This window comes from Nannospalax galili, unplaced genomic scaffold (genome assembly GCF_000622305.1).
Source record: "Nannospalax galili isolate Female #2095 unplaced genomic scaffold, S.galili_v1.0 scaffold257, whole genome shotgun sequence".
NCBI classification, from domain to species: Eukaryota; Metazoa; Chordata; class Mammalia; order Rodentia; family Spalacidae; genus Nannospalax; species Nannospalax galili.
This window is the reverse complement of record NW_008340854.1, coordinates 610028-634462: the sequence shown is the minus strand read 5'-3', so window position 1 is coordinate 634462 and position 24435 is coordinate 610028. Positions and strand designations below refer to the sequence as shown.

At 35.8% G+C, this 24435-nt stretch overlaps 1 long non-coding RNA gene across 2 annotated transcripts in view; it reads right to left on the bottom strand.

Annotated features, from left to right (window-relative positions):
* Positions 1-1934, bottom strand: part of LOC108490998 — a 48967-nt gene extending 47033 nt beyond the window's left edge. For both annotated transcript variants that reach the window (XR_001872504.1, XR_001872505.1), the window contains exon 1: positions 1818-1934. This is a non-coding gene — a long non-coding RNA (uncharacterized LOC108490998). The remainder of the gene's footprint in view (positions 1-1817) is intronic.
* Between the last annotated feature and the right edge of the window lie 22501 nt (positions 1935-24435).

The following is a 24435-nucleotide window of genomic DNA, read 5'->3' as shown; positions in this document are numbered from 1 at the left end:
TTAATAACAAGGGCCTAGAGAGTTGGTACATCAGTTAAGAACACGGGCTGCTCTTGCAGAGGACTGAGTTCGGTTCCCAGCACCCACAGGTGGTGGCTAAAAACCATCTGTAGCTCCAGTTACAAGGGATCCAACCCCCTCCTCTGACCTCCATGGGCATTGCATAAATGGATATACTTACATACATGCAGGCTATATACTCACACACATAAAATAAAAATAGTATATAAAATGTTTTTTTTAATTTTAAACAAATATAGAGAGAATATATTGAGCCATACTGTATCCATCAAAAAACCTGCAATACTTATAATTTTGAGAGTATTACTTCCTTTACCCCCTCTCTTTTACTACTGGACTATTTTCAACAAATTAATCTCATTTTCAGTAACTGAAATACCTTATGTCAATGTGCTTCAATATTACTTATTATATTTTCACAAGATAACCTAAAAGAGTTTTAGCTCAATTAAAATAGTTCAAGAGAAATTCATCAGAAAATTCCATTTCTCCCTCAATATTTTGGCTTCTTATTATAGAAGAGTAACAACAAATTTAAAAAGGAAAAAAGGAGAAATTCTAAAAATAAAAACCTAAGTTGCAAAAGTACGCAAAGGCTCAGTAAGCATGTCACTAAAAGAATCTCTCTCTACTTCTTGCTTAAGATTAGGTCACAGGTATGTGTCATGCAAACTATTACTGACAAATTTAGCAGTCAGGATTCTATTCAAGTTTGTGCTCTTTAACATTAAAGCTCATTTTCTAAATCTCACTTGGTGTGTTAGTAGTTTAACACGACTACCACCATAACCTAAAGGCAAAGATGTTTAAATAAGAGTTTGCCTCTCCTGTCTTAGAGATCCAACAGCTTTGATCCTCTCGGCTTATCCCTTTAAAATCAGTCATCCAGAAGGTTAATAAGCATTTCCAGTTAAATAATTGTATCAGTCATTCATCTATTCATTCACATATGGTGGTCAGTTATGTAGTGGAGTATTTGTTCATTCACTAAATGTTTCTAGGGTCCCATTAACATCTTCCTACTAAACCTCTCAGTATAAAGATTCTGTTAAGAAACCATATGTTAAACCCACACTCTGAAAGCTTTATGTGGGAATCAGGTAGAAATAGTTTGTAAGCTAAAATCTGGAATAGAAATGCCAATCTCTAATGCATGATTGTAAACGTGCATAGTGGCAGGATCACGGGATGGGAAACAGTGCTGGCTGGAAGGATCTCTATATGTGTATTTTTATCATCGATGTGTTGGATGAAGCGGAGAGCTGCCAGATAGCTTCTTTTCGACAGCTTGGAGTTACTGTTGGGAACAGATCCATGTATGGAAGCGAAAGCTGAAAGGCACAGATAAGCTTGGATCCAGCTATGCAGGCCATGTTTAGAGACACTTAAAGGACAAGTATCCTGGGTCCTTTCTTTCTGGTAAATTTGGAGAAGCCATCACACCAGATCTGTTTTCACATTCAGCCCACGCAGACAGCTAAGGATTGACAAAGGTAGGTGCAGGGCTTCTATGAAACTTACATAAAGGATCATTCACCACTATTCCCTCCCAAGTTCTTGATGTTCTTAAGAGACGGTGCCAGAAGAGAGAGAGAGAGAGAGAGAGAGAGAGAGAGAGAGAGAGAGAGAGAGAGAGAGAGAGAGAGGAGATATTTGGGTTGGGTTGGATTAAGTAGATTGAGGTTGGTGACTAAGACATTTAATAGCTTTCACCAGACAGAACAGTTTAGCGACGGAAGAAAAGTGACAGCACAGCTTTGTTGCCAAATTAAATGTCTCTGTCCTGGGTCACTTACCATACAGGTTTGTGTGGACGTGGTTCTTCCTTGATGTGGCCAGCCCGTTTGAGAATGGGCCACAGCTTTCCCAGGGGTTCTGACAAACCTGTGGGTTTTGTGGTGGGATGGGTGGGATGTGTCCATCTCCTTGCTTGTTCTGAAACTGGAAAAAGCTCACATGCATGGCTAGTTCTTCCTTCTATATAGGAAGAGCTGCTTGGTTTTTAAAAAAAAGCTATTATTTTTGGCAGCTGAAGTCATTTTTGCAGTGTTTCTCAGCAGCTCAGAGGTTGATTACATCTCCTTCAAAGATTCTTGGGTTGTTTTCATAAACACGGGGTCTTGCGTAAGTTGAAGTTTCTGAGACCAGCTGTATGCCCTAGATATTTCTGAATACCTTCCACATTTTTTTCTTCTTTCTTGTTAAGGGCTGAAAACTTAGGGACTTCAGAGGAAATGGTTTAAAAGATCATTATCCTTTTTTCAATCAGGCATGTTTCGGAAATAGTAGATTATAACAGAACAACAGATGCTCTATGCCTCAGGAGTCCAAGGTCAAAATGTGGACATAAAGAAAAGAGTTACAATCCTAGCATCCACACAACTGTACTGCATTTTCTAGAATACTGGTTAACTCAACCAAATACAATCCATTGCACTTTGTAATGTCATTCAAGGTAATTACCAAATTGTGGTTATTAAATAACTAAAACATTCCTATTAAAATTGTGAGCAAAGTCTGTGAATCTATCTCAAACACAGAAGTTAAGGGGAAAGTACAGATTAAAAAATACATATGTTTTTCCAAAATGGAATTATAATAATTCTCACACAGGATAATGAAATTCAAACTCTAGATTTATCTTGTTAGGAATAACATGTAATGAATCAAGTCAGAGTTGAACCAACCTTTCCTTTAGCTTAGCATTCAATTTTATGACACAGCATGCATGTGTGGGAGAATATTTAATGCAATTTTACTTCTCTGCTGAAAAATATTATATTAAAAATAGTTTATAAGCAAGCATAAGAAAAGAATAAAATGGTTTGCAATACTGAACATGGAGATGTTCTATAGGTAAACTGGATACCTGGGCAACGCTAACAGATATAGAGGAAATGCCTGCTTGTTTAGAGCTTTCACCCAAGCTCTAAGTGTTCCATTATACCAAATAGAAAGTTGGGGGAGGGGGTGGAAGAGAAAGAGGGAGAGGGTGTTGTTTTATTACACTAATAATACAATATCATTATTAAGATACTCATAGTACTAAAATATGGGTTTTTACAATGAACTATTCTTTTATACACCCATTTACATTGATAATACATTAAATTTATAACACATTTATTCTTAGCCTTTCCTCCCTGCCAAGGCAGGTTATACTTCACTGAAAAAATGCTAATATTCTAGAAGAGAGAGAAGAGGGGAGAGAGGAGGTGAGAGACAGAGAGTGATAGACGGAGAGACTGTGCCTTCTTTATTTTAAACTACCAGAGCCAAGCTGTCATAACTTTAACTAAAGTGGAACAGGCCTACAAAAGAGTGGTTCTAAAATACTTAATTACTACATACCAGCCGGCTTCTGAAAAGAAAAAGCACAGCAGGAGCCTTTGCAATTTTCCATATGTAAAAGGTCCATATAGACTATGCCACTAGTATTTGTGAACAGATGCAGTGCATACATGTCACATCTACTTTATCTCTTTTGCATACTGCCAAGCACATTTCAAGTGCACATTCCCCATGAGAAATGTCTGCTCCTGTTTTTCCTGAAGGAAACAAATTCAAGAAGCAAAATTTAAGTAATAGAAAATGATTTGCTACTATTTTTATAGGAATATGTTAACATTTGCAGATAAAATTAATGGCAGTCAAGGTGTTACCCCTGACCTGACCTCTTTTTTAAATAATATTTTTATTCTTTAAAAGTTATATACATTTTACAATTTATATCGAGTATATCCATCTATCACTACCTTCCTCCAACTCCCCCACTGCCCCTGCCCTGTCCTCCTCCAAAAAAATTCATTTACAGGAATAATAAAACACAGGTGACTGACCCGACGACCTCTTAAATATTCAACTGGGATTAGACCTAGAAAATCTTGAGATCATGTTTTGTGAGGAGAATTGGAAGAGCTTGCAGTTTCTTATAACAATGAAATAGCTTTAATGTTGTGGAGAAGACTCAGCTATGAAGCCCATTCATTCTAAGTTTAAGAAAGAAGTTGACATTTGTCCAAATAACACACAGCACAGCTTTGAAGTTTCTTCCTACATAATGGGACCAGACAAGATAGTTTGTGAGCCTGGTTTATTATATAGCTAGAAGGAAAATGGGCTTGAAGAGGTTTTAGTGGGGAACAATATTCCTGAAGGTTGAGATAATTTACAGGAAACAAAGAGCAAGTATTTCCTTTTCTGGAAGCCGATACGAAACCACATAAAGGTTTAAGAACAATACCATCAATTATTCTAAAAAATAAAATAAAACAAAATATAAAAATCTACTTGACTGAGGTGATTAAAAATGATGAGACATTGAGCAGTTCCATGCAGAGCACCAAAAATCTTAAGAACATTAAAATGAATACAAACAGCATAAGACAAGAGTAATAACCCACTGAGGAGGAATTTGAAGGCTAACAGATGACATGTTTCCACAAGTCCATGAACAGAACGTGGAAAGTCCCTAGACCTCAGCTTAGAAGTGATCTAGCTTGCCTGAGAAGCATTTCTTTCATTTGCTGAAAGTTTCATATTTTCAAGTCTCCTGGAGAGGCAGCAGAAAAAAAGTATGTATCAGGACATTCTTCAAGACATGTTCAAGACAAACAAATAATGAGAGGCAGCAAGTTCAGGTGGCACTTAGTGTTGTTGAGTAGGAAGCAGTCCTTTTCCCATTGACTTCTCCCAAATGACCTATGGGTTTCAACTCTGTCTGTACCTGAGGATACCTCATGGGCAGTGATACTCAGCTGAATCTCTGGTGAATTAAATATTCTCATGAGGTCCAGGCAAGAGTAGTTTAATCTGTAAATCAACCTCATGAAATTGTAATGTGCTGCCAAGACTGAGAACCAATTCTTCTTGCAATAAAAGCATGACATCCAGTCTAGAGTACTTTAACAAGGGAGGGCAAAGAACCTACAGCTGAAGATTATAAAATAATAATAATAAAAAGCAAACTTTGTAATACATGTCTATAAATCTTAGCACTAGGGAGAGAGAGATAGGAATAGAGCAAGCTTACAGCCAATTTGGGTTATTTAGCAGTATCCTGTCTTAAAGGAAGAGAGGGAGGAAGCAAGTAAGCAAGCAAGCAAGAAAAAGAAAGAAAGAAAGAAAGAAAGAAAGAAAGAAAGAAAGAAAGAAAGAAAGAAAGAAAGAAAGAAAGAGGAGAGAGAGAGAAAGAAAGAAGAAAGAAGGAAGGGAGGAATAAAAGAAAAAGTAGAGAAAAAAGAAGGAAGAAAGAAAGGAAGGGAGAGATGAAGGTAGAAAAAGTAAGAGAAATAGAAAGTAAGGAAGAGAGAGAAGGAAAGGAAGGAAGGAAGGAGGGAGGGAGGGAGGAGGGACGGAGGGAGGAAGGGAGGAAGGAAGGAAGGAAGGAAGGGATCACTGATGTAATCTTTGCTGACAGGATCTTCTTATTTAAAGAGTTCAGCACATGTAAAAAGAATTATTTTTATATAAATAGGATGGTTGTGGATATTTCATTCATTTCATATTCTTAAGCCTGAATCCTATGTGAACACTAACAATTATTTTTAAAATATAAAATACATATTTATGCATTATGGTTCTTAACTGTTGCTGCTAAATGAAATTTTATATTGTTTTAAAAAATTATCACACTATCTTGAAAGGGCACATTAATTCTGGTAGTAATAATTTTCAAAATGATGGACAAACTTTTTAATGATAAATTACGACATTTTTCCTTTTACCTTTCTAGTAAAAACCAAGAACTCTGGAATTCCCTTTTCAGGGTGTGATGTTATTTAGAAAATATATCAATATTAATTTACCACGTAAAATAATGTATACAAATGTATGAATAAATTCTCACTTTAGGGCTGGGGCTGTAGCTCAGTGGCTAAACTTCTTATGAGCATAAGAATCTGAGTTAAATCTCCAAAAACCACTTTAAAAAGCCTGTGTGGCAGCCTACAGTTGTAATGTCAGCACTGGAGAAGCTGAGACAGGAGGATGCCTGGGGTTTACTAATCACTCTAAATTGGCAAGTTCAAGGCCACTGTGAAACTCTGTCTCAATAAATGAAGAGAGTGACACCTGAGGTTGACCTCTGGCCTACACACACACACACACACACTCTAGGTCCTACACCCACATATACACATACATACACTAAAAGCAAACCAGAGTAAATAAATGAATAAATTAAAATCAAGCTGACTATAGACAAAATACCAAGAAGACATATATAGTCCATAGCAGAATATTTCCATGAACGCACAAATTGTCAGTGAGGTTCAGAGTCCTGCAAAAAGGGTTCCGAGAGCAACGCTGGTGGAGAGAAGCTAACACCTCCTTTAGATTTCAGGTAAGCATGAAGAAGACCATTCAAACTCACGAGTAGAGTCAGTGGTTCAAGCAGTGAGTTATGGGTGCTCTGAGTCAAACGCTCTGAGTTTCATGTGTCAGTGACTGTGTCCTCTTTTGGACAGTGAGCCCAATCACTGTCTCTGTTCCTGTAAATTAAATCATAACTATTTTAATGCAGTAAGTGGCAAATGCAAATAGTTTAGTGTAGTAACCAATTGATGTTCATATCATCCTTAACAGGCATTGTGAGTTTCTCCCAAGTCTGATTCATTCTCTGATCACTATTTGTACTAATGGAAAAGTGATCACATTTCTAGAAGAGTTATCCAGGGCTTCTTAAGTTTCTGAGATGACTCAGCACTAATACTCAGCCTCTGAGGGGGTTGACTTATGACTGTGATTGATGATAAATACTTCATACTCCTCCTACTCCAGTCACAACAAGAGCCTGAAAACTGTGACTTCAAATATCAAAAATAAACAAACACAGGCATACATATATTTGTGAATATTAAGAGACTGAATTTTAAAAGTTTAAAATATAAAGTCATACCCATCACAGGAAAGAACTCAGGAACAATTAGTATTAAGTTGTTTTGTAAATAGTGAGTATGACTAAATGAGGCAGAAGAACACACTGAATATTTGTTCAGAAGAGACTATTAGATTCTGCTTAACAATGATAAGAAAAAAACAGTTTTGACCTCAGTCCCTTAGTCTAGCAGCTTGCCTTCAGAGAGACATGTGATCATATAAGAAATGACATTATGGGCCACTTTCAATACCATGTTATTAAATTTAATGTAAAGAAACATAATTTCATTAAACTATATGCAAATCTTAACTAATTATATCTTTACCTTCTTCATATGGCTAAAATACACTCTGTGAAATAAAAAGGGAGTTGTGTGTTGAAAGCTTTAGTTTCAGATTCAGACAAATCCATATTCAAATGCCAACTATGCTGTTTACTGGCATGTTGGGGACAAATTACCACATACTCTCTTGGCACGTGTTGAACTCTTACTATTTTCCAATTATATTTCTAAGAAACTAACATGTAGTAATTTTTTAATCCTGAAACTTTACCCAGGAGCTAATCACCCCCATTACAAATAGAGACAGTGAAGTCTAAAAGGTTCAATACTGTGCCCAAAGCCACATAGGAAACAAAGAAGGCAGAATTTGAAGCCCATGCTTAGCCTCTGTGTAATGCTGTTCAGCATTTGTTTCCTGAACAAATAAAACTAATATGTGAAAAGTAATCTGTACAGTACTATCAATAAGAACCAGGTGATATTATTCTTTCAGATTACTGTATATTTAATTTTATGGTTAATAAACTAATCACTTGAAACAGATCTTTCAAGTGTCAACTCATTAAGCAGCAATATTAACTGCTCTTTTAAAAATTAAGTTTTAAATTGTCACATTAACACCCTTCAAAGATGGAGGACAAGCTCTCACCTGATACTATAGTCTATCCTCATCACTCCTGCCACAGTGTTCATGTTTGAACACATTGTATGGGAATTCTTAACACCCTTTCCATCACTCTTCAGCATCATAGAACATGAGGATTTGGATTTTAAAAAAAAAAAGAGAAAATAGGGTAAGACATTTAAATGGAAGTATAGTATTCTCACATACATATAAAACTCCATTTAAACTCTGATTCATAAGTTTAAAATGAGGAACAAGTAACCCTCTTGACATTCAAGTTACATTTTAGATTGTGCTTATAAACAAAGGACCTCTGGGAATTCAATGTAAAATGTTCACCAATATTGTGAGTCATGCACTTAGTTTAATGAAAATCATTATGAGATGTATTTTAACTAAGGCAATGAAAATTATAGAGATATTGGCCGGTTATTTTGAGAGGAATTCAATGACAGTCTACCTCTTCTGTCCTCCTTTTTATCATGTGTGTGCAGAGGAATGGGTCCAACTCACCTTCACTGGTTTTTCTTCACCACAGACCCAGGATCACTTCGCTTATTTTCTTGTTTTCCAGGATAGCTTTGTTTCATTAACTTCAGTACTGTTTTGTTTTAAAAAGACAGATATTGTGAAAGAAAAACAAAAACAATTAGAGGTAAAACAACAGATTCTTTCAGCTCCTATCTACCTATCAGCTTGATAAGTTTCATTTAAAAATATTATGAACAGCTAATACCATACCAACAGTAAACAACTGCGCCAATTCTAAATTACATAGCATATCTTTCTGAGCAATTTTAAAAACACTGAAGGACTGGGGAGATGACTCAGTCTAAAAACGCACATGCTCCACCTACATGAGGGTCTGAGTTCAAATCCTCATAATTCACATAAAATCAGGCACAGTAGCAAATGTCTGTAATCCCAGTGTTCCTAGGGAGAGATGGAAGGTAGATGAGAAAATCTCTGGGAGTTCCTGGGCCAGCTAGCCTGGTGCACAGAGGAGAACAAAGACACCTTGTTTCAAACATGGCAGAATGTGAAGATTGACACTCAAAGTTGTACACACACACACACACACACACACACACACACACATACACCATAAATGTACATGTCCAAACTCATACAATAGTGCACACACACACACAAACACACACACCATACATGTACATGCCCAGACTCATAAGTACTAGTGAAAAATTGAAAACCAAAATAAAATATGCTGAAAATACCCAACAAAGTGATACTAAATACTAAATATAGGCACTGTTTATATATACTGATGTTCAGTTAATGTGCTTCAGAGCCAAGATAAAAAAAGGGTCCATGATACTTTGGAGAAAACAGGCTAAATAGACCATTAATGTAATCCATACGTGCCCCCAAAACTGCCCCCTCCCATAGTCATTTTGAGTGTAACTAAAATAAAATATGCTGAAATATTTTTCTACAAATTATCTATTTTCAGTGGAATATATAATGAATATTAGTTGCATAGATTGAGGATCATATCTTCCAAAGCTGAACAAGGTTATAACTTCCAACCAAAATGTGGTCTGAGAAAGAGTTTTCTAAATTTGGTTTAAAAAAGGGCACTTTGACAAAAAAAAAGAGAGCATATGAAATATTGCACAAATGCCATGTCTTTGTCTGATCTGTAGAACACACACTATTACATGATGAATATTAGTTGCATAGATTGAGGATCATATCTTCCAAAGCTGAACAAGGTTATAACTTCCAACCAAAATGTGGTCTGAGAAAGAGTTTTCTAAATTTGGTTTAAAAAAGGGCACTTTGACAAAAAAAAAGAGAGCATATGAAATATTGCACAAATGCCATGTCTTTGTCTGATCTGTAGAACACACACTATTACATGACAGTAGAAGGCACATTCTGATATCACCGTAGGAGGTGCACTATTATACCACTGCAGAGATTCCTTATTATACCACTGTAGAAGAAACACTCTCATATTACTGTATAAGGTGCACTATTATATCACTATGGAAGGTACATTATTATATCAGTGTAGAAGAATCACTGATATATTTTGAACTCTGGCACATTTTGCCAAAAAATTAACCAGGTAATGAACTGGCTATATTTAATGATGATTTAAGAACAGACAAAAAGTGGCTTGTCCCCATACTCACTATTTTCACAGCGTTTGTCAAGATTCAACCATGTCATCATCTTTACTTACTGATACAAGATAATTCATAGAATCACTCTCAGTAATGTTAAAGGCAGTCACCTCCATCTGACCAGAGTTAATGCTTTGATGAAATATGGCTGTCATTCAGTCAAGCAAGATCTTCAGAAAAGGCTAAGTTGAAATTAATCCTTTCTGTAAAAGAATTAACTTGATATAGACCACTGATTTAAACATCTTGGACATGTAATGTATTGGGTCTACATGTGGGATACAGTAATGAGCAGTGTTCATAATATCTATACACATTCAATTGACATCTTTAGCATTGACAATCCATATGCATTCACAGCAATTCTAATAAAATGGGAAAGTTTTTTAGATAGTGCTCTCAGAGAAGGAATCACACAAATCAATTATTTTCATTTCCTTTAAATGCAACTTATGGAAGAAATTATGTTTACATATTTGAGGGTATGGATGTTTATGTTTTATCAGTATGTTCAGTATGTTCCCAAGACTCTGCTAGTGTGCACCAACCTCATTGTATAACTCTACCATTGTACTAAATTATCTTAGTACAGCACCTACAGTAACTGCCAGGAGACACGGTCCTGAAGAACATAGTCTATGGGGGACAGAGACCCCTGGAAAGCAGTGTAATGAGAACTATGAGAAAGCTTAATGGTACTAGCCAGTGGAGATGCCAGTAGAGGGAGCAAATATGCCAAGTAAGGAAGAAAGGGGAAGAGGTAACAAAACACAGATTTTAAATTACAGTAGTTCAGCATTGCAACAGTTAGCTTTATTGTTTTACTTTTATTTTTGATTAAAGTATAATATTCAGTTCAATGAGTTTCTAAGCACATAGTTCATCCATGTACCTTGATCAAATCATTATAAGCAACTCTCAGAGCTCCCTTACCCTCTCTTCTAGATATATTACCCTCAGGGTTAATTATTGAATGGATCTTTACCAGTTTTTCCTATTGTTTAGTTTTTTAGACGTGAGGAAAGTCTAAGCCTGGTGAGGCAAGAATGAAGAGCTTTCCTGTATCTTGAGGCTAGAACTTTGTTCTCAAATCCATGACAAAGGAGGTGGTTGTAGGACAATATAAGGCTTCTGACCTGAAGTGTGGTCAGATTTGTGGTGGCTTCCTAAATTTTACAAATCTACTAAAAGTACAATTTACGCATTGTAAATAACATTAAATTACTTACGTAAAATCAAATGAAAGTATTCAAATACTTTTAACATATCTGTGTATCTGTGCTGCAGAGATACAGAGAAGGACTTTAAATACTCTCATTCCTTCTGCAAGAACAAATGAGAGAGAGACTCATTATATTCAGTTCCTGTTTCATAGCATTTAGTGAATGAATATTAGCATTTAGCAAGTACTTATTGAAAAGCTAGCATACTCACATACTGTAGTTCCCTCTATAAAATGATGATTAGGACATATTCTTTACTATCAAAGAATTTATTCATACAATTCAATGATATATTGTTTTAAAATAGAATGATTTCAGAGGTTGCTAACTAGACAAAATTCAGAACACTGGGAGGAAAGGTGAAATCTGGCATAAATGGTTGTGCTCTCTCCAATAGGTCAGGTATATGATATGATGAAAGGGTAAATACCCTGGAAAATAAATCATGTGAAATCTTTTGAAGTAAAATGTTACAGTGTCTATAAGGTCAATACTACAATGTTCATTTCTAGAATTATATTTTCTTTGCTTCTCTATATTCATTGGTCTAGGATGGACAAAATAAAATAAACTCAAATCTTATTTACGATGTATACAAATGGTAGGAAAGGAGGGTGTTCATTCTGAGAGTGAAATTTGGGATATGCTTAGAGATGGACATGCCTAGTACAAAGCTCTTGCTACAGGGACGAGAACAGACAGACTGAAATGATAGGCCTTTCTTGGATGCTTTGGTCCTTTAGATGCAGCACTGTTCGAAATCTGGACCACTCTTTGCATTCACATGGCAGTGACATATTCTTGCTGTTAACTTCTGCTCAGGTTCCACAAATGTGTCAGGTAAGGTGGACACAGGGATTGATATTCCTATTGGATGTGAAAGAAGCAATTGCAGAATGACATGATGAAAGTCAAACCATAGTAGATGTCCGTCCACCCACTAAAGCATTTGAATTTGAAACATTTCACTTCCGTAGTGTATTACTTCATCTAGATAGGAGATGTGCTGGGGGAGTTCTAGAAAGTGCTCTGCCTCTGAGTGAAGTTGATTCGATTACAGTTTCATTTCCCAAAGTGAAGTAGATATCCTGCATCTATATTCATCAGAAGACCACATGCATGTCAAAAGATGGTGCTTGCCAATTAAAGTATCTGGGAGGGAGATACTGTATGAAAATTGGCAACATTATTTAAAATGTCAGCCTTCTAAAGTTAGCAAGGACATTCACTTATTCCTATTTTGCTGATGTGTGCTGAAGAACTGAAAATAGTAAAAGTTTTATATTTAGGGGCTACTAATGTATCTTGCCAAAAGTTTCAACGTTATGTAACTGGTGTATTAGAGACATAGATCAAACGATATCCAAGCCCAAGAAAAGGTAAATCTATAGGGAGATTCACAAGTATGGATAGGAAGTTACTTTTTGAGTGGGTGGTCAGAAGAAGTAAAATTTAAGAGGAAAATGAAATAAAATGAGAAAGCATATGAATATTTTAGAAAAATTTCAGACAAAGTGGTAAAATGGCAAATGTGAAGGTATGGATGTAGATAGGAAGTCAACATTTGATTGAGTGGTTAGAAGAAATAAAATCTTAATGGAAAATTAAATGAAATGAGGAAACAAATTATATGACTATTTTAGAAGATTTCCAAGCCAAGCGGTAAAATGATAAACATGAAGTTATGGATGTAGGAGCACACATGGTCTACTTTAAGAACAGTCAGGGTCCCACTGAGGCTGGATTAAACGTAGAGGAGTGATGTAATTGTTGCATGAGAGATATAGGTACCAGTTCATTAGGACTTTGAAACCCGCACACTTAGGAGACTCCATCTGGGATTCCTTATGAGGGTGTTAGGAAGACATTGGCAGATTATGAACTAAGAAATGAAAGGTGAAATTCACATTTTAAAAAGAATTCATGACTAATTCATACTGGCAGAATAGATTGCAAAGAGGCAAAAGAAAAATAAATACCTCACAAATGGAATATCTGTATAAGTGCTCACCAGAGCAAAAATATTTTTAAGAGTGGAAGAAGAGCTATTTTTATGATAGATTAACATGAGTGAACTGGGACTGTCCCAGGAAAACTGGGACATATGTTTTTCTAATTAAAGAGTGTAAATGAGTACAAAGTGGGTGTTCGAAGAAAGACAACCAGCATTAATAACTTCAAACTCTTCCACCAAATACTATATACAAATATTAATCATAGGGTAAAATAATTTTATGAAAAAACAAAATAGGTAAAGTGACTCTTTACTGAGCAAATTGTTGGAGTTTCTAAAAACTAATACATTTGATAGTATCTATATTATACTCTGATTGTAATTCAATGTTTGTCAAATCATTTTCCATGTATTTTATTATTTCAAGCCTTCCATGGAAGTAGACATAGAGGGAGTGAATTAGTGAAGAGTGTGATTCTGAGATCTGATTCAGAAAATTTATTAGATATTGTTGGGCAAATAACTTGGTGGTCTGGAGAACTCCAAACCACAATTTTTAAAGAAATTTAATTGACAAATAAGTGTTGCAAACTGTATATTAAGAGTTACAATGTGAGTGCAATGTGATGATTTGCGGTATATATGCAGATAGATAAAATGGGTAGGTGACAGATATATAATGATATATACATAGATAGTAGATAAGATGATTGATAGATTGATAGATGATAGATAGATAAATAGATGATAGATAGATAGAGAGATGATAGATAGATGATGATAGATAGATGATAGATAGATAGATAGATAGATGACAGATGATTGATAGATAGATAGATAGATGATAGATAATAGATAGATAGATAGATAGATAGATAGATAGATAGATAGATAGAGACAGGTGATAGATAGAAGATAGATGATTGATAGATGATAGATGATGATGATGAAGATAGATGATTGATAGATAGAAAGATAGATGATTGATAGATAGATAGATAGATAGATGATAGATAGATAGATAGATAGATAATATTCATAATTAGAAACACTGACACATTGATTCAGCAATTATAAAATGTCCAGGTTGGGGACTGGAGAGATGGCTCAGCAGTTAAGAGTACTGACTGCTCTTGCAGAGGACTCGAGTTCGAGTCCCAGCACCCACATGGCAGCTATGAACCATCCTTAACTCCAGTTCCAGGGGAATCCAAAGCCCTCTTCTGACCTCCGTGGCATTGCACGACATGGGTACCCTCACATGCATGCAGGCAATACACATAAAATAAAAATAATAAATAAAATTTTTTTTTAAGTTTTTAAATGTCCAGGTTGATTCTCATTTTAAGAAGGAGTCATTTTCTCACTTTCTGCCTGAGAAGTTAAAAATACTCTTGGTTCCTTATCCTAGGACTAGGATCAGAGTTGAAGCAGTAGACCAGAAACAAATTCCCAGTTGCAGTGCTAAGCTTGTTTCTCAGTCTCTCTCCATAATCATTCTTTGTTCCAGCTCCAATAAACGATTTTTGGATCATTGAACTAGTGAGAATGATTCAGATATCCGTTTTCTTACATGTTCAATATCTTCTTTCTAGAGCGCTTCATTTTATTTTATTTTATTTTATTATTTTATTTTTTGGTCTGCTTTAAGACTCAGGACAAGGACCATTCTGTCTGTGATACCCAACTTCTTCTTGCTCAATTCTAACATATATTCTCTTTCTGCTCCCACTGCACTCTGAAGCATCACTATGTTTGTGCTTAGTATTATCAACATAGGTTTTACTGTATCCTCATCAGATGCCAAGATCCTTGAAGGCATGGACTTACCTTATCCATCTTTATTTATACATGCAGGAATAGACAGAGTCTGACATGTAGTGGGTATGTTAAATAATTATTTATTTTAATAAAAAACCTAGTAACACTAAGTAAGTCTTAACAGGTCAGAAACCAGAAGAAAATGGATATTAGTAACTTGTTTTTCTATTGTTTTTCATGTGTCCCAAAGAGAGGATAAATCCCTTCCTCATTGAGCTCCACATCTTTAACTAATATTAAGAATCATTTCTTTAACTTTTTAAGGACTACCTGACTAAATTCAAAGCACATTTTTTTTTTTAGTATTACTCACTAACGTCAAGAATGTATAGGCTTTGCTGGATGAGTAACTACAAAATATTGTTTCTTTATTATAAAGCCATCTGAGCTTATCATTCTTAAAAGCTATCAATTTCAATTCAACAACCTTGGAATGAACAGACTTACATAATGTCAGAGTACTTGAAATATTTGCCCTTTAAATCCTTCTTCTAATTTTATTTTCAAATATTCTCAAAAGTTCTGAAATGGCTTTAAAAACTAAGCACCACTTTCCTTGATGGTCAGGATAAAATTAATACATGGATTCAGCTAGAAGCAGCTATTGCCATCTCTAACAACATGCAAATCTTGATGGTGCTTTTGAATTACTGGTCATACAGTGGCATTGTTTCTTTTCAGAGAGTCAGAAACACTTCGGGGTAATATCTTCACAAATTGACTTTAAATTTTTATTTATTTATTTTTATTTTATGTTTATGAGTGTTTTGCCTGCATGCATGCAAATACACCTGTGTTGTCGAAAGCCTGTGGAAGACAGAAGTAGGTGCCGGATTCCCTGGAAATGAAGTTACAGATAGTTGTCAGCCGCCATGTGGGTGCTGGGAATCAAACCTGGGTCACTTGCAAAAGCAGCCAGTGCTCTTAACCTCTGAGCTACCACTCCATCTCCTCACAAATAGATTTTTATACTGAGGGTTTTTTGTTTGCTTGTTTTCTGGGTTTGGGTTTGGGTTTTTGTTTTTGTTGTTGTTGTTGTTGTTGTTGTTTTTGACACAGAATCTCTCTGCAGCCCCAGCTGACCTGGAACTCACTCTGTAGACCAGGCTGTCCTCAATTTCACAGAAACCCATCTGCTTCTGCCTCCCAAATGCTAAGATTAAAGGTGTGCACCACCAAGGTGGGCACAAATGGACTTTTAAGAAAACACCATACTCTACTTAACTAGCACATCCATTTATACCTAGAAATTTTTCTCAGTTTGCCAATGGACATAAGCAGAAAGGTCAAGTAAATTAGTCAAGAAATCTGTTTATTTTGAGTAGCACTGACACCCCAAAGGCACCAGAGTCTTTTATGCTCAGATGGCATATCAAGCATCATGGGGCTTTATAGTCTTCCAGTCATCACAGCCAGTGTCTTGCTATGAAAAAAAAAAACAATCTGTAATGAGTATGTGGTGAGTCCCATAGTGGCTCAGAGTTTTCCTGAGAGCTCTTCACAGGTAGCCCTCAATCACCAGGCTTTATTTAAGTAATTTAAAGGAACAAAATAATTTCTATCATCTAACCAACTGAATTATTAACAGTCTCTTATAAGAAAAGATAAGCCTATCAATAAAGAAGTAAAAATCCTTTGAGGAATCATTTTCATGACTACAGAATGAAGAGAGGATTACTACCTTGAAACTTCTACATTCTGAGTACAAGTTCCAATTCTGTCAAATTGCAAAGAGTTAACAAGTCACTAATATCTGACTTTTGCTTCTTTGAGGTGAAGGGGCTGGGCTTCCTGTAACCGCAGGGAAGCTTGATCAAAGAGAAAAGACTCATCAACCCAGGCTTTTACTTTCTTTGAGCTACCTGGTTTGCAAAGGAGAAAAACAAGTATGAGAACTTGTTTGTAAAATCCACTAAATTACACATATTTACAGTCAAGGGATCTAGAGATGATTAGTTCCACAATTCCTTTTGGCGATGTTCAGAAAACTCCATACATTCATTTACAAGTGTGATTTATGTGAGCTATTGGCAGAGCAGGGATTTCAAGCAACTCTTTCTGTCTGATGATCTTGGTTATATTTCTGAGGAAGTGGAAGACAAACTGTTATCACCATCCTTCTTATATGTTTTTGGCCTGCTACCTTATTTGTCCACCAACCCTCTAATGAGTGAAATTACCATTAATTTGAAAATGAAGAGGAAGTTAAAACTCAAGTGAAGAATCATATTGTTGAAGGCAAAAACTTGGAATTTGATTTGTTAACATTGAATTTTAACCTGAGCACTAGAGACAATCACAACTTAAAGCTACTTCTCAGTTCATGCTAGGTCTTATGAAAGTTTATAGTGCTCATTATTATAAAAGCTGCCATTTTTTATTGTTATCTGAATCACAAGACATCGCGAAAAGACCAAAGCTCCTGGTGCAAGAAACTGTGCAGTCGAGCTCTAGCTCAACTGTGTACAATGGAGCTCAACAAATAGAGCGATAATCAAAACTGCCGTCAACATTCTGTGCCTGAAAGTAAAGCAAAACCTGCAAACAGCATCTTATATCAATTAATGTTATTTGACAGTTTTGTATATGTCTAGAGTGTATTCTGATTGCTCTACCTCTTTCTTTCTCCCTCACATTCCTATCAATCCCACCCCCATCCTTATCAGCCCCTTCCTCAGATTCATGAATTTGAGTTTTGTTTTGTGATCTATTTAGTTTAATTACCTTCTTTCACACTTGCTACCCCAAATTCCTTTTTCAAATATCATTGCAGCTTTCAGAAACTTAAGTTCATTAAAGTCAGACCTCATCGATCTGAATTGTATGCACTCTCTCCTTTTCAAAAGGTCTTGTCTATACATGTGTGTGTGTGTGTGTGTGTGTGTGTGTGTGTGTGTGTGAATCATTTGGTTCAAAGTGCATACTAAAATATCCATGACAAGTCAGACTTTCTCAGTGCCATTCTGAATTTTACAGTCAGAACTTTTGTGAGATGAAGAAGACTTTATAGAACTCTTATTGTATATGTTGATTTTAACTCACTAATAGTACATCTGTGATTTCCTCTCACTCCCACATTCACTCTTTGTTCCTGATACTGCTTATCATTTTTTTGCATAAATTGTCCTACTCGTTGTCATCTGATTAAAAAACAAGGAGGCATAATTGGAGAATGGAAAAAAATGCCTTCCAAGAGTTTATAATGAGTTTAGATCCTTTCCTTTTTGGCTTACATAGGTGGATAATGGAAAAGAGGAAAACATACTTCATAAACTAACATAGCTACTGCCCAGTGTTCTCTTAGCATAGATGATAGGAGGAGAGATTGCTAAATTGATCTGGAGGAAAATCTGAGGTCTAGCTCTGGCTTACAAACTCAGAAGTTCTGTGATCTTGGTAAATTTACATTTCCTGGCCTAAGCTTTTTTGACTATACAGTAACAGTGTGAACTACATGATTTACTAATACATCTACAACTATTAAGTTATATATATGTAAGAAACAGATACAGGAGATTGAAAGATGATCCAGCAGTTAACAGAGCCTTCTGCTCTCTCAGAGGACCAGAGTTAAACTCCTAGTACCCACATCAGGAGGCTCACAAACACTTGTAACTCTAGCTCCAAGGGATTTGACGCCCACTCTAGCCTCCATGATCACATGCACACACATATGCACATTTACATAGATATAAATAAATCTTTTCAAAAAATATTTTTATTGAATTTTTGAGAATCGAATGCAATGTATTCTGATCATGTTCAGGCCCTTCCTCCATCTACTCACCCTTTAACATCTCCTGATTTCATGTACAATCCCAATTTCATATATATATATATATATATATTTATCAAGTAGAGTCTAATTGTTGTCCCCAAATGTCCCTTGGTGTGGACCCATCCATTGGAATCTGATTAACCTATCCAACATTAGACCCTTAAAGAAAACTGATTCTCTATCTGCCAGGAGCTATAAGTTGCTAGTAGTTCCTTAGGTAGAGTTGGGGCTTCTTACCCACTTCCTCATTTCCCCTATGCTGTGAATTTTGGTCTGGATTGAGCTTCTATGGGTCTTACGCATGCTGTCACAATTAGTGTGATTTCATATGAATAACTGCCCAGCTGTCTGGAAAACAGTTTCCTTGAGTTAATACACCACCTCTGACTTGTATAAACTTTTTGGTATTGTTTCACATTTTATATGGAGAATATGTAAATTTGGTAGAAATTATAATGAATGACAGAATTTCCCCCATCAAGACATGAGAAAATATTGATTAACAATTAGCTACTGTTCCTGGTTAATGGTATTTTTATCTGAATCTAGTATAATGTATTTTTCACTAAAATGTAACTACCATACTTGCCCATATGAGACAAGTAGAAGTCAGTTATCATTAATTTGTGTGTGATTTATAAATTTTGCATGTTTTCAATTATGTGACTAATGCCTTATATTCAAAATGTTAGCAAAACTGACATCAGAAATCTTCCAATAGGTAGTTATGAATCCACTACTCCCTCCTACTCCCTATATATCATCTCAAAGCATTACCCTGTTATATTCAAATTGCATCTTCAGGAGATGCACTGAGTTTTAAATTTTTATGAGTCATTAAGTATCTAAAGGACATTCATCTTTGCTTGTTCAAAACTTATTAGAAAACTAGGTTATTTAGTAAGCTCTAATCCATCTTGAATAAATAAATGTTTTTATATTTGTAGAGAGAAACATGGTTTATGCATTCCAGATCTGAGTGGAGGGCTTGAGGAGACAAACAATTAGGACATGAAAATTAGGACTAAATGGTAGAAAAAGTGCACAATGAAATTATCCTGTGCTTATTACCATTGGAAACAGGAAAGTTTCAGCTTAAAATTCCCATCAACAATGAAAACTTAAAACAATATCAACAATCTGTCTCTATACTTTCTACTGAGCCCCATGTCTTCAAGTCAAGCACATGGCATCTGCCCTCATGAATATGTGATTACGTATTCCAAATGACTGACATTGTTTAGACAGCGCATATTTCCATTGAATATAAATAATCCATGCAATTTAACAGTCTCTTGGGAGGAGAAAATCATGCATACTTAAGTTGCCAAAACTCTCAAGAGCATTTCTAGATAGTTGAGGGAACAAACTATCTTCTGTGTGTTTAGCATAGACTTAACGCTACCATGCAAAACTGTTTGGAGTGTATCATCATGTAGGAGTGTCAGCCACCTACTCTTCATATGAGCTACAAGGACTGAGGAATAGCTTTTCAATAAGCTGATAATGTATTGACTCCTTGGGGATTCAGAAGAGTTTGAATGGGTGAAGTTTGGAAACTTGATATGGAGCAATTCTGCCAGTGAGCCTTCTGATCCATTCCCACACCCCAAACACCCCTATGGAAAGTTGTCAAGAACCATTTACCAATTCTTGATCAGCTGAAACTTTGAGCTTACATTACTAGCCCAATTCAAGTGAGAGGAAGGAGCCTGTTTCGGGCCTTCGTGCTTTTTTTCTGTTTTCTCCAACCCAAAGCAAAAATCAAATATCTGTCCAGTTTTCCATCCCAGAGGTATGCCACAGTTGTTATATGCATGTATAAAAAAACATGCTCTGGTGTCTTCAAAGTCGTTTCCAGAGTCAGAAAAGCAAGAAGAAACTTTCAGGTTGGTAAAAAGTACAAACCCAAGATCCTAGGAAGAAAACTGCCGGATGCTTACACCTTGACTTGTGAGGAATTAGTTTTCCATTCTGCACCTTGTGAACACGGCGTGTTTACCTTAAAGCAAACATATTTGTGTGTACACTGTTTTAAAAAACTATTTACTTAATAACCACATGCTTAGAAGAAGCATTTCCTTACATCATTAATATATTCAATAATAATTTCCAGAGCAAAGATGCATCTCATTCAAAATTGGTTGTAAATTTTTAGGTTCACAGTTGAATTAATACAGTTGTAAAATATTGAACTCAGTATAAATCCTATAAGACATAAAATTGAATGAGATTTTAACCTTTAAAAAAGATGTCCATTTCATTTTAAAATACACTGTTTCATACAGAAAACCCCATTTTTAATGCTACTAACATTTAGGTATTACATGCATCTCTAATTTCCATGTATCTGATTATTACTAGTTACAGTCGGTTATTTCCTGAGATCTGTGAGGTCAGAAGAGGGCTCTGGATTACCCTGCACCTGGAATTAAGGCTGATTTGTAGTCATCATGTGGATGCTGGGAATCGAAGCCAGGTCCTCCACAAGAGCAGTCAGTGCTCTTAACCTCTGAGCCATCTCTCCAGCCCTGATTCTTTGTTTTGTGATTTCGTTATATATTGTGAATGTTAAACCTCTGTCAGATGTGTTGCTGGTGAGGATTTTTTTTCCATTCTGTGGGCTTTCTCTTCACTTCCTTGGTTGCTTCTTTTGATGCACAGAAGATTTTTTGTTTAATGAGGTCCCATTTGTTGATTCTTAACCTTGTTTCTTGAGCAAAAAATGTCCGGTTTAGAAAATCCTTTCCTACACCTATATCTTGTAGGATTTTGCCAATGTTTTCTTCTAACAGTTTCAGAGTTTCAGGCTTTACATTGAGGTCTTTGACCCATTTGGTGTTGACTTTTGTGCAAGGTGAAAGATAGGGGTTTAGTTTCATTCTTCTACAGATGGAGATCCAGTTTTGCCAGCACCATTTGCTGAACATGCTGTCTTTCCTCCAGTGAATGTTCTTGGCCCCTCTGTCAAATATCAGGTGGCTGAAATTTCATGTACTAATGTTTGGGTCTTCAATTTTGTTCCATTGACCTACAGGTCTATTTTTGTGCCAGTACCATGTTGTTTTTATGACTAGCTCTGTAATACAGTTTAAAATCTGGTATAGTAATTCCCCCAGCATTGCTCTTAGTGCTCAGGGCTGCTTTGGCTATTGTGCTTCCCTATGAATCATCTGATGTCTTCCTCAACCTCTTTCTTTTTGTTTTGTATTGTGAAAGGGAGTGCTTCCATGTATTCTTTCTCTGATTGTTTATTATTGGTATATAAAAAGGCTACAGACTTCTGTAGATTATTTTTGTAACCTGCCACTTTAATGAAAATGTTAACCATTTCTAGTTTTCTGGTGGAATTTTTGGTATCTCTTAGATACGATATCATCTGTAAAAAGGGATAATTTGATCTCATCATTTCCAATTATTACTCCTTTAATTTCTTTCTCCTGTCTTATTGCTCATGCAAGAGTTTCAAGCACTATGTTAAAAAGGAGTGGAGATAGCGGACAGCTTTGTCTGGTTCCTGATTTTAATGGGAATGCTTCCAGTTTTCTTAAATTTAGAATGATGTTGGCTGTGGGTTTGTTATATATGGCTTTAATTATGTCGAGGTATGTGCCTCCAGTCCAAAGTCCTAGGACTTTGAACATAAATGCATGTTGAATTTTGTCAAAGGCCTTCTCTGCATCTATTGAGATGACCATGTGGTCCATTTATATGATTTATGACATTTATTGACTTACATATATTGAACCATCCCCACATCTCTGAGATAAAGCTGACTTGATCAAGGTATGATCTTTTTGATGTGTGTCTGTATGTGGTTTGCAAGTATCTTGTTGAGAATTTTTGCATCTATGTTCATTAAGTATATGGGTCTATAGTTTTCTTTTTTGAGTGTATCTTTACCTGCGGATTTACACCTCTGTCAGATGTGTCACTGGTGAAGATTTTTCCCATTCTGTGGGTTTTCTCCTCACTTTTTTTTATTGTTTCTTTTGCTGTTCAGAAGCTCATCTCTTCTTGGTTTAGTTTTGGTGGTTCCCATGCCTTTAGATATGCATCCATTTCTTTTAGGTTTTCAATTTTAGTAGCATATAGGTTTTTAAAGTATTCCGTTATAATGTTCTGGATCTTTTTGCTGTCTGTTGTGATGTTTCCCCATTCATCTCTGATTTTGTTGATTTGGAGGTGCTCTTTCTTTCAGTTAACTGGGCTAGTGGTATGTCAATCTTCTTTATCTTTTTCAAAGAGCCAGTTCTTGGATTCCTTGATTCTTTGTATTGTTTACTTTGTTTCTATTTCATTAATTCTGCTTTGATTTTTGTTATTTCTTCTTGTCTGCTGGGTTTGAGTTTCATTTGTTGTTGCTTTTCAAGTGTCTTGAGTTGCAATGTTGTCACTTATTTGTGTTCTTTCTGATTTTATTAAAATAAATAAGAGAATTTCATATTTGCATATAAGGTGTTTTGTTCCAAATCCATGCCCACTCCCTCCCCTCCAACTCACCTCATATCTCCCCATCACTTTTTTTTCTGATAACTTCATGTACTCTTTCTTTTTTATTTGTTTTTATGGGGCTTTTGGCTACTCTAACATTACCCCCTCTGAAGAGCTAATTCTAAAGTCTTTTAAGGATTAGATAAAAGCTCCCAAATATTTTTGACATTTTTGGCCTTTGAAACGGAGTGTGTTGCTAAGAGGCCCAAGGACATTGTGAGTTTTAGCCAAGAAACTGGCTACTTTTCTCTGGGATCTTTTTACCCTGACTGCCTAGCCAGTTCCTACCTTTTATCACACCATCCTCTGAAGAGGTTACCCAAATTGCCAATAGGGAATCGGGACACAGACCACTCTTTCTGATTTTTTAATGTAGGCACTTAGAGCTATAAACTTCCCTCTATAACTGCTTTAAATGTGTCCCAGAGGTTTTATTTTGTTGTATTGTCCTTTTCATTTAGTTCCAGGAATACTTTTATTTCTTTCTTAATTTCTCCTTTGACCCATTCATCATTCAGGAGTGTGTTGTTTAATCTCCATGTGTTCACGTAGTTACTAGCGTTTCTGCCAGTGTTGATTTTAAGCTTTATTGAATTGTGGTCTGATAGAACACATGGAATTCTTTCAATCTTTTTGTATTTGCTGAGCTTTGTTTTGTGCCCCAGTATATGGTCTATTTTGGAGAAACTTCCATGGGGCTCTGAATGGAAAATAGAAAGTGTATTCTTTGATACTAGGGTTGAATATTTGGAAGATGTCTATTAGGTCCATTTAATGCATAGTATCATTTAAGTCAGATGCCTCTCTGTTTATTCTTTATTTAGTTGACCTGTCTAATGGAGAAAGTTGGGTATTGAAGTCCCCTGCTATTACTGAGTTGAGGTTAATCTGTGTCTTAAAGTCCTGTAGTACTGTTTTTATGAAGTTGGGTACACCAGAGTTTGGTGAATATATATTCATGATTGCAGTACCTTCTTGGTCAATTTTTTCCTTTGATCAGAATGTAGTGGCTCACTTTATCTCTTCTGATTAGTTTTAGTTTGAAGTCTATTTTGTCAGGTATTAGAATTGCAACCCCTGCTTGTTTCTTAGTGACATTTGCTTGGAATATCCTTCTCCATCTTTTTACCTTAAGATAGTCCCCGTCCTTAAAGGTGAGATGGGTTAGTTGCAGACAGCAAAGAGATTGATTTTGTTTCTTAACCC